This window comes from Pinus tabuliformis, chromosome 1_2, assembly GCF_031772625.1.
Source record: "Pinus tabuliformis cultivar Carrire ecotype Pingquan chromosome 1_2, CPIR1, whole genome shotgun sequence".
NCBI lineage: Eukaryota > Viridiplantae > Streptophyta > Pinopsida > Pinales > Pinaceae > Pinus > Pinus tabuliformis.
The window spans coordinates 1357392440-1357408138 of record NC_142298.1 but is presented as its reverse complement, the minus strand read 5'-3'; the positions used below and the strand labels follow the sequence as shown (position 1 = coordinate 1357408138).

The following is a 15699-nucleotide window of genomic DNA, read 5'->3' as shown; positions in this document are numbered from 1 at the left end:
ATCCCTTATGATTCCATTGAGTCATTCCTCTTCTCTCTTCTTTACTCTGTGTATTCGCTCTCCCCTTTGTTTTCGCCGAACTTCGCCTGTGCATTCATATTTCATGCAAATCTCTGATTCACACAGAGTAACACGATTCATTCATAATTCACCATTCAATATTCAATCACACATTTACACAAAGTATTGGAATTAAATCTTTGTATATAAATACACATTTATACCATCTCTCTCTCAGGCCTGATCTTCTAATATCAGTGGCCTCCGTTTATAACTCTGCCCATGGGCTTACAATCACACTCTAAATAGCTAGTCTGGCTGGCTCGCTGGCTAACTAACCCATCCAACCTCTCTCTTTTTTTCCTCTTCAATACATTATTAGTAGTTTCTTTACAGTTGAGGAACTGTTCCTCAGTTACTTTTCAATTTCTCAACAGTTTCTTCAAACAAGTTCCTAACTAATCCTAACTTGATCTGTTTGCGTAATTTAAAAACTAATAATGGCTACGTCAACCTTAATATTAAATAAACCACTAAATAGATTCCCTATCTACACTTTCTAAGAAATAAATATTGTTTTACATGAAATTTTACAATGGCCCCGTCTAGACCCTTAGGTCCGACTAGAATCTTCGATCTTAATCTTTGAGAGCCAATGCTCCTGCATCAGACTCCCAAAGTTGAAAACATTCATGATCTCTTGATCATGTGACTTCATGTGTTGATAGGAAACCTCCAGGGTCCCAAACTTTGGTTTGTAGTTGTCTGAATGCTTTACACCTTTAGTGTTTTTGTATGTCACCTGTCTTCTGTTTCATCTTCCTCTCCTTGTCAATCAGTTTCAAGTTATGATTGATCATCCTTCCTGTTGCTGTCAACCTCCTCCATATGGACTGCTTCATCATTAACTTCCATAAATCTTCAATCTCCATCTCTAGCATATCTTTGGGCTGGTCCATATTCTTCGATTCAATGTTGCCTCTTTCTCTCTGCTTCAGGTTGTTGCTTCTGTCCACTAAATCTTCAAATTTCTTTTGGTTACTTCCACCATGTAATTGCTAGTTCCTTATTTGTTCCTCACTTGTTCTTGATGCCTCCCTTTCATCCTTACCCTCTTTCACAGTTATCTCTGTCTGCACTGAATTCCGACTTTCCAACATTCTCTCCAGCAATTGAACATCTCTGTTCCATGGATTAAATTCTTCCATAGAATCTTCTTCTTTCATTTTTATTTGGCTGCTCATCTGTGCCAAATTTCCTCCAGCATCTGCAACTATACCTGCACTCACAAAATAATTATTAAAATAGAAAACATAAGGCCTCAGTGCCTCTTCTTCCTTTGGCAACACATCAGTATGCTTCTCTGTTTTCTCCTCCTCTATCAGCATATCAGTCTATTGATTTGAATTATCAAAAGAATTCATGAGACTGTCAGTTATTTTCTCCTCCACATGATCCATTCCAAGGATGTCTCCTCACTAGGGTTCACAATAGTGAACTTCTTCTTCTGCAATTTCCTTGTAATATTCATCAGGTTCTTTCTTCCCTACTGGTGCTTTCAGCCATTTCTCCAATAGTTCCAATTCTGTCTCCCATTCACTGATCCTTTGATGAGAGTTTAGTCCTTCTTATTTAATATATTTTACCTCTTCAAGACCTCCACTTGGTTGCTTGATATCTTTCTCCACTTCTTCTTTCTTTTGGCCATCATCATAAGATAAAATTTCTTTACTCTTACCCTTACAATATTATGAAAAGTAACACTTCTCCCCACCTGTGTATAGACTTTTATATGCGACCTAGATATCCCATCTTCTTTCGAAACAGAGTTTAGATTCTGCATGTATTCTTCCTCCTTGATGACAATATCAGCAAATTGTCCTTCCTCACATGTTCCACCTGCAAACATACACAAGTTATCAAATTTAACACCATAAGACCTCTTGGTCTCACTTGAAGTTTCAGTCTTCAAGTCTTCCTCCTGATACTCACTTATTCTGATTAATTCTTCCTTCAGTCAAGCATTCATCATTTTCTCTTCTCTCCTCTATAACCTATGCCACCTTATCTTTCTTCTCATACGAAAACCACACCTCTGGTCTTCCTCTTTCCTCTGTAATAGTTCCATCAGTACTTCAAGATGGACAATTATCTCAGCCTTCTCCCTCTCATATTCTTCATCAATCAACTGCTTCCATATGCCATTTGCCTTGGCATATTCTTTCTTCACTTTTCTTCTGCTGTGGTCTTTCTTAGAACCTCTGTTATGACTATTTGTAGTCATCTTCTTCCCCATCTTCATGAGTTTCTCACACTCACTATGAGCTGCACTAAGCCTCTGCAAGCAATGGTTCTCTATCTCTGGAACCTCTTTGAGCACTTTTCTCTACTCCTTCTAGGCTTCAACTCATCTACCTCTTCTACGAACACAACTATCCTCTTGTACTTCAATCACAATTAAAATACTAGGTTTTGACCACCTTTTTTTTTCACTCAGAAACTCTTACTAGCTTTCTTCATCCTTTAGCAATTCTACCCACATCCTTCGTGGAATTGCCTTTGTGAGCTACAACACTACCTCTGCAGTAACAAGTATCCTTCTTGCTACATATGCCTCACTAAGTTTCTTTCCTTTGAGCTTAGTCTGTTAGCATTTCTCTAGTTCTTTCCTCTAAAACCAATTTGAGCACTCCTTGCTTTAGGTTGCTGCAATCTTCTCACTTTCTTTTGCTATCACCTGTGTATCAATGTTATTTAAAACAAAGACCATTCCCAAGCTTTCAAACGCTTGCTGCTGCCAAATTTCTATGGCCACTTTAAAATGCTTCTGCTCAACTTCCTTCTGAGAATACTCTTATCCTCTCTATCCAACTTTCAATTGGATTCTTTAGGTTCACTGCCACTGCATGGCTTCACAAACAGTCTCCATCCATTCTTCATATTTGAATGAATCTCTACTTTCCTCAAGGAACACACATCACTATGTTTTCCTTATGCTTCTGCAATCTCTTCTTAAGAGTATCACTTACTCTTATCTTATCCCATGCCTTATACTTATCAGATTTAAATAACCTGATCTCCACTTGCCTCTATACACATCTTTAAAGTATAACACAAAAATTTCCTTATTTGGCTATGATACCAATTGAAGTAGGGGCTACCCCGCATATACCCACAGTATGCATATAACTATGCATTTATATATATTTGCCCCAGGAATTTTAGACTCTCTATAGAGTCAAAACTATAATTTATCAATGATTACAACCCTCTTTATCAATGTCTGCGGAATGATTCATTACAATAACCCAGTCTTCCTTTAAATAATCCTTTCCTTGCTATCAGAACTCATTCTCCTTTCTATCGGGACTTAATCCTCCTCATAAACTTTGTTGAACAATACCCGCACATATATAACCAAACCTCCAAAATTTATACTTTGATTATACCTGACTTAAAATTCATAACCCTTATCAACGCTTATTTCTATTATAATGTTTTTAAATAGAAATCACAAACCATACCCTTTTCTGCTTTAATACAGTCTCTGCACATTTATCAATGCATGCCTTTATCGCAATCAGGGTATCAGCTCTCCGCGGTCACACTGCAAATGAACCCTTCCGCTTCCGCTATGCGATGACACCAGACTTCTAATATAATAAACTGCGCCTAATTACTTATTGGGTCCACTCATATTGCTTGTCGCATTCATTTTCAGCCGATACAACTGTGTGTAGAAATTTTGAATAATAAACACTTATTCATAAATATTATCCCGATTATACACTATTGCGGAATACATGCATAATACATAACCTCCTCTACGTTGATCATCAATTTAGCAGCATCAAAAACAATGAAACATCAATCGCATGCACACATTAGCACAGTATGTAACCCGAGGAAAGATTACAGCTGAAATCCCCACACTATCTATATATTAATGATTGAGAACATGTAACAATACATAGTACAATACTCCTCTCAAGTATCCAATACTATCTCCACCTGTTACACACAAAACTAGCTCAGTTCCGAACAAGTCACAGGTTCAAATCTCCTCCGCTGCTTTGCCTGCCTCTATTGCACAATGCCAAGTGAAAATCACTCACACTAAAAATCATGTGAGCACAGGCTATTTCACTGGGCATATACTGCGCAATCCTCATGGGCATACTCAATCCATTAATTGTGCAAGATCTCATGCACAACTATAGTCACAACTAATAGCAATCTCAACCTCTAACACCTGTCTCCACTGAACTGTACATGCACTGAGTTAACTGATGTATTCTTCAGTTGCATTATGAGTTAATAATTATTGAATTAATTTAATCAATTAATTCACATCACTCATCACTAGTCTATTTGCAGTTAGACTAATTACAACTAGTTTAACCAAGTCAAACTGAACACAACTCCATCAACTCCACTTCCAACTCCACCAAACTCAACCACATGAGTTCTAACTGAAGTCCTGCATGCAATAGCTCAACTGACCCACAAAGAAAAGTGTATTTCCTTCTGACAGCTGCATGTGCTACATCTGTAGCTCAAACTGAAGTGCTCCAAGAGGATAAGATAATGTTTATAGTCTAAATATTATTATGAGACAATAATATTTGACTTTTCTATTTTTAACCTGGCAGTCTAGAAATAGACTCTGATCACTCCGTTGTGAACCAGAAATAGAAGTCCATCTATTTTTCCCAACATGACCAATCATCCATAAACAACATCCTGCAACTCATAGACCATGATCCATATGTCTAAAAATAGACTTTGTGCCAAAAATACCCTGCGGGCCCACTTAGTGAAGGCGACTCCTTTCCACTAAGCTCCATCATCTTGTTGCATTCTCAACACTCCGTTGAATGTTTGCAATGCGATCACTTCGCTGATCACATCGGCATCCCCTGTTGCACTTCTTTATGGCCCAAGGGTTATTCCTTCTCCGAAATGTGGTTAAAATTCCATCGTTGATCCTCTTCTTAGATCTAGTGGTCCTCGTTCCATCGCTTAATTGCAAGTCCCAATCGCTAGTCACTTTGGGTTGGGCTCATTCACTTAATAAGTTGCGATGCGATTCAAACTCTCTGATCTCTGCGTTCTAATCTCAACCGTTGATCTGTTAGATCCAACGGTCCCTGTGCACCGATTGTTCAACTCTTCGCTCCTCTCATACTTGTTTTTTTTTGTTTTTGTTTTTTTTTTACGCTATTTCTTAAGTGTTTCTGTGGTTTCCAGTTATTCAATGGTTCTAGGTCTTCGTCCTCCGCTGTTCCCCTGTGACTCCCTCCTGAGCTTTACTTCTGTGATTCTTTAATCATTGACTCCCTAGAGTATCATTTGGGCTTCCAATTGGATTCATGATCCATTATGATTCCATTGAATCATTCGTCTTCTCTCTTCTTTACTCTGTGTATTCGCTCTCCCCTTTGTGTTCGTTGAACTTCGCCTGCGCATTCATATTTCATGCAAATCTCTAATTCACACAAACTACCACGATTCATTCATAATTCACCATTCTGTATTCAATCACACATTTATACAAAGTATTGGGATTAAATCTCTGTATATATAAATACACATTTATACCATCTCTCTCTCAGGCCTGACCTTCTAATATCAGTGGCCTCTGTTTACAACTCTGCCCGTGGACTTACAATCATACTCTAACTGGCTAGTCTGGCTAGCTCGTTGGCTAACTATTTCATCCAACCTCTCTCTTTTTTTCTTTTCAATACATTATTAGTAGTTCCTTTATAGTTGAGGAACTGTTCCTCAATTACTTTTCAGTTGCTCAACAGTTTCTTCAAACAAGTTCCCAACTAATCCTAACTTGATATGTTTGCCTAATTTAGAAACTAATAATGGCTGAGTCAGCCTTAATGTTAAATGAACCACTAAATAGATTCCCTATCTACGCTTGCTAAGAAATAAATATTGTTTTACATGAAATTTTACAATGGCCCCTTCTTGGCTAACATCTAGACCCTTAGGTCCGACTAGATACTTCGAGTTTGATCTTTGAAAGCCAATGCTCCCGCTTCACAGAGAGACACCCATTTGGCCAGCCAAAATCACAATATATATGCCATTTGATTTCCTCCTCTTGGGAAATTCAGATCACACAAGGTAAAAGACATCCTCTGAGCATCCAAATGAAGAAGAAGAAGACAAGAAGGATGAAGATATATCAATCATTCTTTCTCTCTCTCTCTCTCTCTCTCTTGTTTGACCTCGCACGCATGAATTTCTAAGAGTTTTATTGGCAGAAGGTTTGAGATTTTCTGGGCAACAAGTTTGAACTCTTTTATGTAGCGTGGCCAAGTTTTTGGGTGAGAAAAGAGGGCCAAATTTTGGCCTAGGAAAATCAGACAAGTTCGACTTGGATGGTAAACATTGTGACTTGACAAAAGGGCATCTTGACTAGGTTTGACCAAAATTATATTACTGGTCAATTTGAATTTATTGTTGACTAGAAGAATTATATGTATCTCTGTTGAACTGAATAATTTCTCTAAGGAAAAGGTTGTTGGGATTTTCCCCCATGTGGTTTTTCCCAGGGTAAATTCTCGTGTGTCTTGTTTGGTTGTCTCTTTATGATCCTACTGACATTTGTTGTTGTTGTTGTTGTTGTTGTTGTTGTTGAGATCTTCTGTGTAATTTCTTAATGATGAATGAAAAAAATGAAAAAAATTAAAATCGTCAAAAGTAATTATTAGTTTGAAAGATCTACGAAAAATCAACACCATATTAATGGGATTCATTTGTATCAAGCATTTGTGGTAGGTTAGAAATTTCCAAAATTTGATCAACTATGGATTGCACGTACTCAAGAGGAATCTAGAATATTATCAAAAGGGAACTCAATTCCTTTTGTAAGGAAGCTGGGATTAAGAGAGAGTTGATAGTCCCTTACAACCCCCAACAAAATGGGATTGTTGAAAGGAAGAATAGATATATTATGGAAGCTACTAAGGCAATGATTCACGATGAGGACTTACCCATGTTATTATGGGGAGAGGCATCCAAGACAACAGTCTATGTTCAAAATATAATTCCTCACCATATTTTGGGGAATAAGACTCATGAAGTGACCTTCAAAGGTGAGAAACCAGAGGTCGGGAATTTGAAGATATTTGGTTGTGTTATTTACATTCATGTTCCCAAGGAGAAGAGGACGAAGTTTGAGCCTTCTAGAAAGAAGGGAACATTTGTTGGATGTAACGAGTCATCAAAGACTTACAAAATATATATTAGCTATGAGCTATATATGTAATGAGTCATCTAAACGTCTTATTGCAAACCTAATGAAGATATACTCTTCTATTTCTTTAGACAAGTCTAATATTGGATATATTGGTTTTTTGAATTGAGAGTTAAAATCATCTGTTGTCTTAGGGATATTAGAATTACACTTTAGGGAAGATAAAAATTACATGCATAGGCTTGCAAAATTGACTTACACATGGCAAACCCATCATGCATTTTTCTCAACAGAGATCCTAAAATGACTAGGAGAGGAGAACTTTGTGGTTTTAAAAACCAAACAAATAGGTGAAAGAATTCACTAAAAGACAACTTTATGAAGAAATTTTAAAAAGTAAAACCCTTGGTTATTATAAATGCTCTTGCAAGGTGTGAATAAGAGCAACCGAGTGAATCCTTAAAAAAGAAAAATCAAATCTTAGAAAGGAAAAATCCAATAGAAATCATAGTTTCATTGTATTCGAAGTTTTCTTTGAAGGGTGGAACTTTAAATCTCAAAATTTTGACCCTATCGAAAAAGTCACGAACTTGAAAAACTAAAAATAATTGAATTACTTAAATTTGAAGTATGGGTTTTCATCAAATTTTAGCACATATCATCATAAATGTGAGTGCACCTTATCAAACACTACTTTGCTGCAAACTCAACCATGAGGTTTCCACACCTACTTGAACTAGGCATTGGCACTGACCTACATAGGCATGCAACCCACAAAGTAAACTAGTAATGTGTGATGTTGAAATTCACTTAAAAGTTTAATTAGATGTATGCAGAACCAAAAAACGCAGGTTGAAGTCATGTTTGAAAGGACGTATACAATAGGTTGATACTGTACAATCAATTCACAGTTCCAACCTAGCTTTCAAGGTTTTACCGGTTTGGGAAACGGATAATGTTTGCCATTTTCCTTTACGTCTAATGTGTAAGATTGAATTCCTCAAGCATGCAATTTGGACTGATTCCGATCTCTATATTTCTACCTTACAGCGATGTGCGAGGATGAAGCAAGTTGCAGAGGGAAAATGTGTACATGCTGACATGATCAAAACTGGATTCGGGCTAGATATCTTCATGAACAATAATTTAGCGAACATGTATGCTAGATGTGGTTTTTTGAAGGATGCACACCAGCTGTTTGACAGAATGTCTGAACGAAACGTGGCTTCATGGAATGGAATTATCGCTGGCTATGTTCAGGGTGGCCAATCTGAAGAAGTAGTGAAACTCTTTCGCCAAATGCAACAGGCCGGTATGAAACCAAATCAGTTCACCTTCGGCAGCGTGCTTAGCTGGTATGCGAAGAATGCACCTGAAGAAGGCAAGCAACTGCATGCTCTTGTTGTAAAGTCTGGATTTGAATTTGATTTGTTTGTTCAGAGTGCCGTTGTTGATATGTATGCAAAAAGCATGAGCATGGAGGATGCACGTAAAGTGTTTGACAAAATGCCTGAAAGAGACGTGGTTTCATGGAATGCCGTGCTTGCTGGATATGCTCAAAATGGGTATGGAAAACGGGCTCTGGAAGTCTTTTGTGAAATGCAGTGGGCTGGCATGTGTCCAAACCATTTTACTTTCACTAGTATGTTGAAAGCATGTGCCGAAGATGTGATGCCTGAATTTGGCAAGGCAGTACATGCCCATGTCATCAAGTCTCAGCTTGAGATGGATATCTCTGTATGGAATTGTGCCATCGACATGTATGCCAAATGTGGGAGTATATGGGATGCACATGCCGTGTTTGAGGAAATGCCAAAACGGGATGTGGGAACATGGAATGCAATGCTAGTGGGATATGCACAGAATGGGCATGGTGAAGAGGCTCTATATCTTCTCAGGAAAATGCAGATTGCAGATGTGAAGCTAGATGAGTTCACTTTTTCCGCTGTTTTTAAGGCCTGTGATAGCTTAGCAGCTATGGAACAGAGCAATCAGATCCATGCACTAGTCATTAAATCTGGATATGAGTCTAATGTCTTTGTGTCAACAACCCTCATAGAGATGTTTGTGAATCACGGGAGCATGGAATGTGCAATTGAGGTCTTTGATGTCATGCCCAATCGAGATGTGATATTATGGAGTGTGATTATTGCTGGATATGTTCAGCAGGGTGATGGCGTTGAAGCTCTGAATCTCTTTTACAGAATGCAACGGATGGGCCTGAAGCCTGACCATTTTACGTTTTGCAGTGCACTTAAGGCATGTTCCATCCTTGCAGCTTTGGAACAAGGTAAGCAAATCCATATACGCATCATCCAAACAGGGTATGAATTGAATGTATTTGTGTGTAACAGTCTTGTTGACATGTATGCTAAATCTGGGAGCATAGAGTGTGCACATAGTGTGTTCAATAGAATTCCTAAAGCCGATTTGGCATTGTGGAATGCAATGATCAGTGGATATGCACGTCATGGACAGGGGAGAGAGGCTCTGGAGCTCTTTAGAGAAATGCAGGCGGCAGGGGTAAAACCGGATCACATCACATTTGTTAGTATCCTCTATGCATGCAGCCAAGGAGGCCTAGTCGATGAAGGTTGTTACCACTTCGATAATATGAGTCAGTGCCATGGCATTACACCAAGACCAGAACACTTTGCATGCATGCTTGATCTCCTTTGTCGTGCTGGGCACCTGGAAGAGGCATATATCTTTATCAATAAAATGCCATTTAAACCTAATGCTGTTATGTGGCGGACTCTCCTTACTGCATGCAGAATGCATTGCAATATGGAGCTAGGAGAACGTGTAGCAGAACATTTGCTTGAGTTGGGAATACAAGATGCTGCAACATGCATACTGCTCTCAAACTTATATGCTACCGCAGGTCGGTGGGATGAAGTGGCAAATGTGAGGAAAATGATGAATGATAGGGATTTGAAAAAGGAAGCAGGAGTTAGTTGGATTGAGATTAAGAGCACAGTGCATAAGTTTCTTTCAGGAGAATTCAGTGTTGGAGAGGCTGCTTAGGAAGATTAAGAAATTAGCGTATGTATTGAATATGAAAGTGTGTTACATCATGCTGAGAATGGGCAAAAGAGCAGTTTCTCAGCCACTACAGTAAGAAACGTCAGGCTTACTGTCTTACTATCCAATGCATCTATCTGAGGTATGAAGAAGCTTTCTGTATGTTGTGATTGCCACACTGCCAAGAAATTCATTTCCAGGAGTATTGGGTGTGAAAATATGGTTAGGGACACTGACAGCTTCCACCATTTCAAAGAGGGACTATGCTTTTCTGTGTTATTGGTGATGATAAAACCAGGTCATGGATTAAGTGTCTGTGGAGTTGAAACACAACACAGGTCCAGGTATGCCATTGGTGAGTGCATTGAGTTCCATCGAATCCTGTCATTCATAAGCTTTGTAAACTTGGCTACAATGGTGTTTATTAATCAGTTTTGTCTAGCATACTTGTACAGTTCTATTATTATAAAGTTGCAAGATTGCAAAAATGGTGTTGGTTAGCAGATTATGATTTGAAAGTTTCCTGAACTAACTTGCTCAAATGTTTTCAGGCTGATCGATGAACCACATGGGTTTCCTAGCTAGGATGTGAAGGATCACCTTCTTACCAGCTGCCTCATTAGTTACACTGACATTATGGTTGAGGATGACTCCTATTTGTTTAATTTGAAGGAGAACCTGAGTTCATGTGGATCTGAACAGGGATGGCAAGTTATATCAACAAGAAATGCTAACTTCGTAAATATCAGCCCTACATTGGAAGACTCATGATAGCATGATTCTTCTTTTAAGTAGGGGGATGAAAAACACTCTCCATCTCTGATTTAATTTCAGAGATTATTATATTTAAGAAGTAGAGATAGAATGACATCCAAATATCTATCTACTCTGCGTAGGAGATACATTTTATGGACAATCCAATCGATCATTTCCACGGTGTTGGGAAGGATGGATTATAATTCAAACTGTGAAAATAGCATATTTACAGCTGCATTGTTTTATTTTTTGTTAGAAAGGAACAAAATCCGAGGTGCAGCACCACAAAGGATGGACTTCATTCAACTAGGATGCCAAGTTTAAGTGGTTGCTATTATGCCAAAGTTGTTTGGGACTTTCACCCTTTCTTAAACGAGTTTGTAATGTTGGTAGATGCTTTTTTTTAAGAGTTTGATAAACCCATGCAAGAAAAGCAATATTAATAGAATCTAAAGCATAAGAATAACAATGGCACATTCACATTAATAAAAATGGCAATGTTTATATTAAAATAAAACCCACTGGTCAGCTCTACGAAAGAGAGTCTGAACCATGAGAGTCTAGCTCTGCAGAACACTCTACGTTGTTCTTACACATTACACATTAAATAGAAAAACATGGTTTTATGGAAGTTAGAACAACATCCTAAAAAATAGAAACTAATCCCTATCTTGAGGTTACGCGAACCAACTCTACCTATTCTAGGATATTCTCCATTATCTTCAACACTCCCCCTTAATGGAGAATGGGTTCACATATATGCCTAACATCTCCCTAAACATTTGAAACTTAACTTTTCCAAGAGGCTTAGTGAAAATGTCCGCAACATTATCACATGTATTACAATATTCCAGATGAATTTCTTTGGATTGCACTTTCTCCCTGACAAAGTGGAATTGAGTATCAATATGTTTAGTGTTTTTGTGAAACACCGGATTATTGGCCAGCTTGATTGAACTCTGATTGTCGCATCTGATTGTTGTTGCGACTGTCTGTTCTTCCCCAACATCCTGGAGAAGTCTCCGCAACCAAACCGCCTCACACGTTGCTGCACACATGGCTTGATACTCTGCTTCCGCTGAGGACAAGGAGACTGTGTTCTACTTCTTGTTGCTCCATGTGATCACCCCGGATCCAAGGCTGAATGCATAACCTGTTATAGATCTGCGATCATCTACATTTCCAGCCCAATCTGAATCTGCATATTCTGCCAATCTAACATTGGAAGAGTCAATGTAAATAATACCGTAATCTAAAATACCTTGTAGATACCTCAAAATACTCTTCGCTGCATTCCAGTGACTTTCAAGTGGCTTAGACATAAATTGGCTTAGCACACTGACTGAATAAGCCAAATCAAGTCTAGTGGTGGTTAGGTAGATTAAACTCCCAACCAACTGTGTGTAAAGTGTTGCATCCGCCGCTTTTGAGCCATCTTCACACTGCAATTTGATGTTCTACTGCAATGGTACCGGTGCCGGCTTACACTGATCCATCCTAAACTTTTCTAACAGACCTTTGACATACTTTGCTTGGGACAGAAATGTTTGACCTGAATCTCTCCAGATTTCGAGACCTAAACAGTATCTGAGTTCACCGAGGTGCTTCATTTCAAACACCTGTGACATTTGTTCCTTGAGTTCATCGATTAGATATGTAGCATCACCTGTAATTATAAAATCATCTACATATAATGAAATCAACACTAGCACCCTTGTTCATCTTTCAGGGTGTAAATATTAGGGCCATTCTTACTTCTATTGTAGCCAACTTGCCGAAAAAATGAATCAATCTTTTCATACCACGACCTGGGAGCTTGTTTTAGTCCATAAAGTGCTTTCTTCAACCTACAGACTAAATGTTCTTTTCCTTTCTAGACAAACCCTTCCGGTTGCTCTAGATAAACCTCTTCTTTTAGTTCTCCATTCAAAAATGCAGACTTTACATCTAGTTGGTGCATCATCCAATGTTTCTTAGTAGCTAAAGCGATTAACATTTTGATGGTGTTCAATTTAGCTACAGGGGCGAAGGTTTCTTCATAGTCTATCCCTTCTTTTTGTGTGTACCCCTTTGCAACCAACCTAGCTTTCAGTTTTTCTATAGTTCCATCTGCATTAATTTTCGGTTTATATAACCATTTGCAACCTACGGTTTGTTTTCCTCTAGGAAGTTCAACCAATTCCCAAGTGTTATTTTTGATTATTGAATCATATTTTTGTTCCATGGTTGTTTTCCATTCACTACTTTCATTTGCTTCTTTATAACTAGACGGTTCAACCACATTCATCATACTAGTTATAAAAACATTTTCCTTATATCTTGCAGGCATTTGAGCTTTTCTACTTGATCTCCTGAGTGGTGGGGTGGTAGTTTCAAACCTTATTTGATCATCATTCATTTCTTCCTGTTGTTGTTGTTGTTGTTGCTACTGTTGCTGCTTTTCATCCTCTGCCTTTGTCTGTTGCTGACCCTGATTGTTCTTTGCTTCTTCTTCTACAAAGTACGGAATGTCCCATTCCTCATAGTGCTCATCAGGTTCTTCATTATCTTGCTCATGGAATTTAACATCTCTACTAACAAAGATCTTGTGAGGAGAGGGATTAAATAATCGGTATGCTTTATATGACGAACAATACCCTATACAAGTACATTTGATGGCTTTTGAGTTTAATTTTCTTCTATCTTCCTTTGGTATGTGGGAAAATGCTTTACATCCAAATATTCTTAAGTGTTTTATTGCAGGCTTATATCCATATAATGCTTCAAAAGGAGTTTTAGACTCAAGACTTTTTGTAGGACTCCTATTTTTCAAATAAACTGCAGTATTCACTGCTTCAGCCCAAAAACCATTCGAAAGATTCTTACCTTTCAGCATACTTCTAGCACATTCCACCAGTGTTTTTTTTTTTTTTTTCTGTTACTCCATTCTGCTGTGGAGTATGGGGTACTGTGAACTGCTGCAAAATTCCATGATCTTTACAATATTTGATAAGCTCATCCTTCCTGTATTCTCCCCCTTGATCAGAGCGGAGAATTTTTATCTGTTTCCCTGTTTGTCTTTCAATCATATTTTTAAACTGCTTAAAGTATTCGAATGTATGACTCTTCTTACTTAAGAAATACACCCAAGAAAACTTCATACAGTCATCAATAAACAATAGAAAATACAGTGCACCTCCTAATGATTTTGTCTACATGGGTCCACAAAGGTTTGTGTGCACTAATTCAAGTATATCCCTCTGTTTCTTTTCTACTCGAATAGGGAATTCTTTTCTATGCATTTTTCCTAATGTACATGCATCACAATCATTATGTACTTGCTTTAGCATAGGAAGATCTCTTACCATTTCCTTCTTTTGTAATAACAACAAATCATTGTAGTTGATGTGGTCGAATCTCTGATGCCAAAGCTCTTCTGTAGTCAGGCTCGCTGCTGTCAATGCTCGAACTGGTGCAGGTCTCACATCCAACTTGTACAGTCCTCCTGTTCGGATTCCTGTAGCAATTGTCTTCATGCCATCTAGCAGATCTTTAATGTAACAGTTAGATTTTAAAAATTCAACTTTCAAATCTTGATCTGTAATCATAGATACAGAAATCAAGTTCTTTGTTATGCCAGGCACATACATCACATTATAAATTTGTTTGATATTACCATTAGGTAGAATGACAGAAACTTTCCCACACCCTTTGATTTGATGACTTTTGTCATCACCTAGGTAAATCTGTGCGCCTTCGTTGATTTCTTTAAAATCTTCGAGCCAATGTTTGTTTCCTGTCATGTGTGTTGATGCTTCTGAATCTACATACCAGATGTCTGCATCAACATTTTCATCATGATCTGCCATAAACAATCTGAAATTCTGCACCTAATCACCATTCGCGAGATGACTTGCATGTCTTTTTGGCTTCTATTGTTCTTCATGATATTTCTTTTTCCTACACTCCCTGGCAATATGACCCAATTTTCTGCAATAAAAACATTTAGTTTCAGAGTAGTTTTTATTCGGATGCATACCTTGGGTCAGATTTGACCGTTTCTGTGAACTTGCCCCATTTTGCTGTTGTGGACTCCCTTTCTCTTTGTAGAAGTTCTTCTTCGCCATCAATGCAAGATCAGCACTTTGGGGCATCAGGGACGATCTCCTTTCTTCTTCCTGCATCAGTATACCTGTCAGTTCTTCAAAATGCGAGATCTTCTCTCTGGCATTTATCCCAGTGATGAATATTTGATAATCATCAGTGACACCATTCATTGTAATGGTTACAAGATCTGTATCGTCAACTGTATGACCAATGTCTGACAATTTGTTTTTTAGATCCTTGATCCTTGCTATGAATGAAACAATTGTTTCATTCTCCTCCATCTCCAGGGACATGATGTTACTCTTAGGAAACAGAAGACGATTTGAATTCCTGATCTCGTACAATTCCTTCAGAATTCCCCAAATCTCGTTAGTTGACTTACCTTCTCTGATGTGCAGTATAATGCAGTCTTTCACTGACATCTTTAACATTGTCCTTGCTCTACTTTCTTGTTTCTCCCAATCTGGGACCGATGTTGATCCAATCGTGGGCCTCGGCTCATCCCCATTCACAATCGTCCAAGCACTCTGCGCTTCTAGCAGAGTCTGCATCTTGAACTTCCAATTTGCATAATTGGAACCATCGAGCTTGTTATGCTCGTTCATGCATGCTTCAAA

At 38.2% G+C, this 15699-nt stretch overlaps 1 pseudogene across 1 annotated transcript; it reads left to right on the top strand.

Annotated features, from left to right (window-relative positions):
• Positions 1 to 7912: 7912 nt before the first annotated feature.
• LOC149211267 (pentatricopeptide repeat-containing protein At2g33680 pseudogene) lies at positions 7913 to 10955 on the top strand (annotated as a pseudogene). Its single transcript, XR_016252341.1, has 2 exons — positions 7913 to 10595; positions 10792 to 10955. The product of XR_016252341.1 is annotated as a pentatricopeptide repeat-containing protein At2g33680 pseudogene (transcript).
• Positions 10956 to 15699: the final 4744 nt, after the last annotated feature.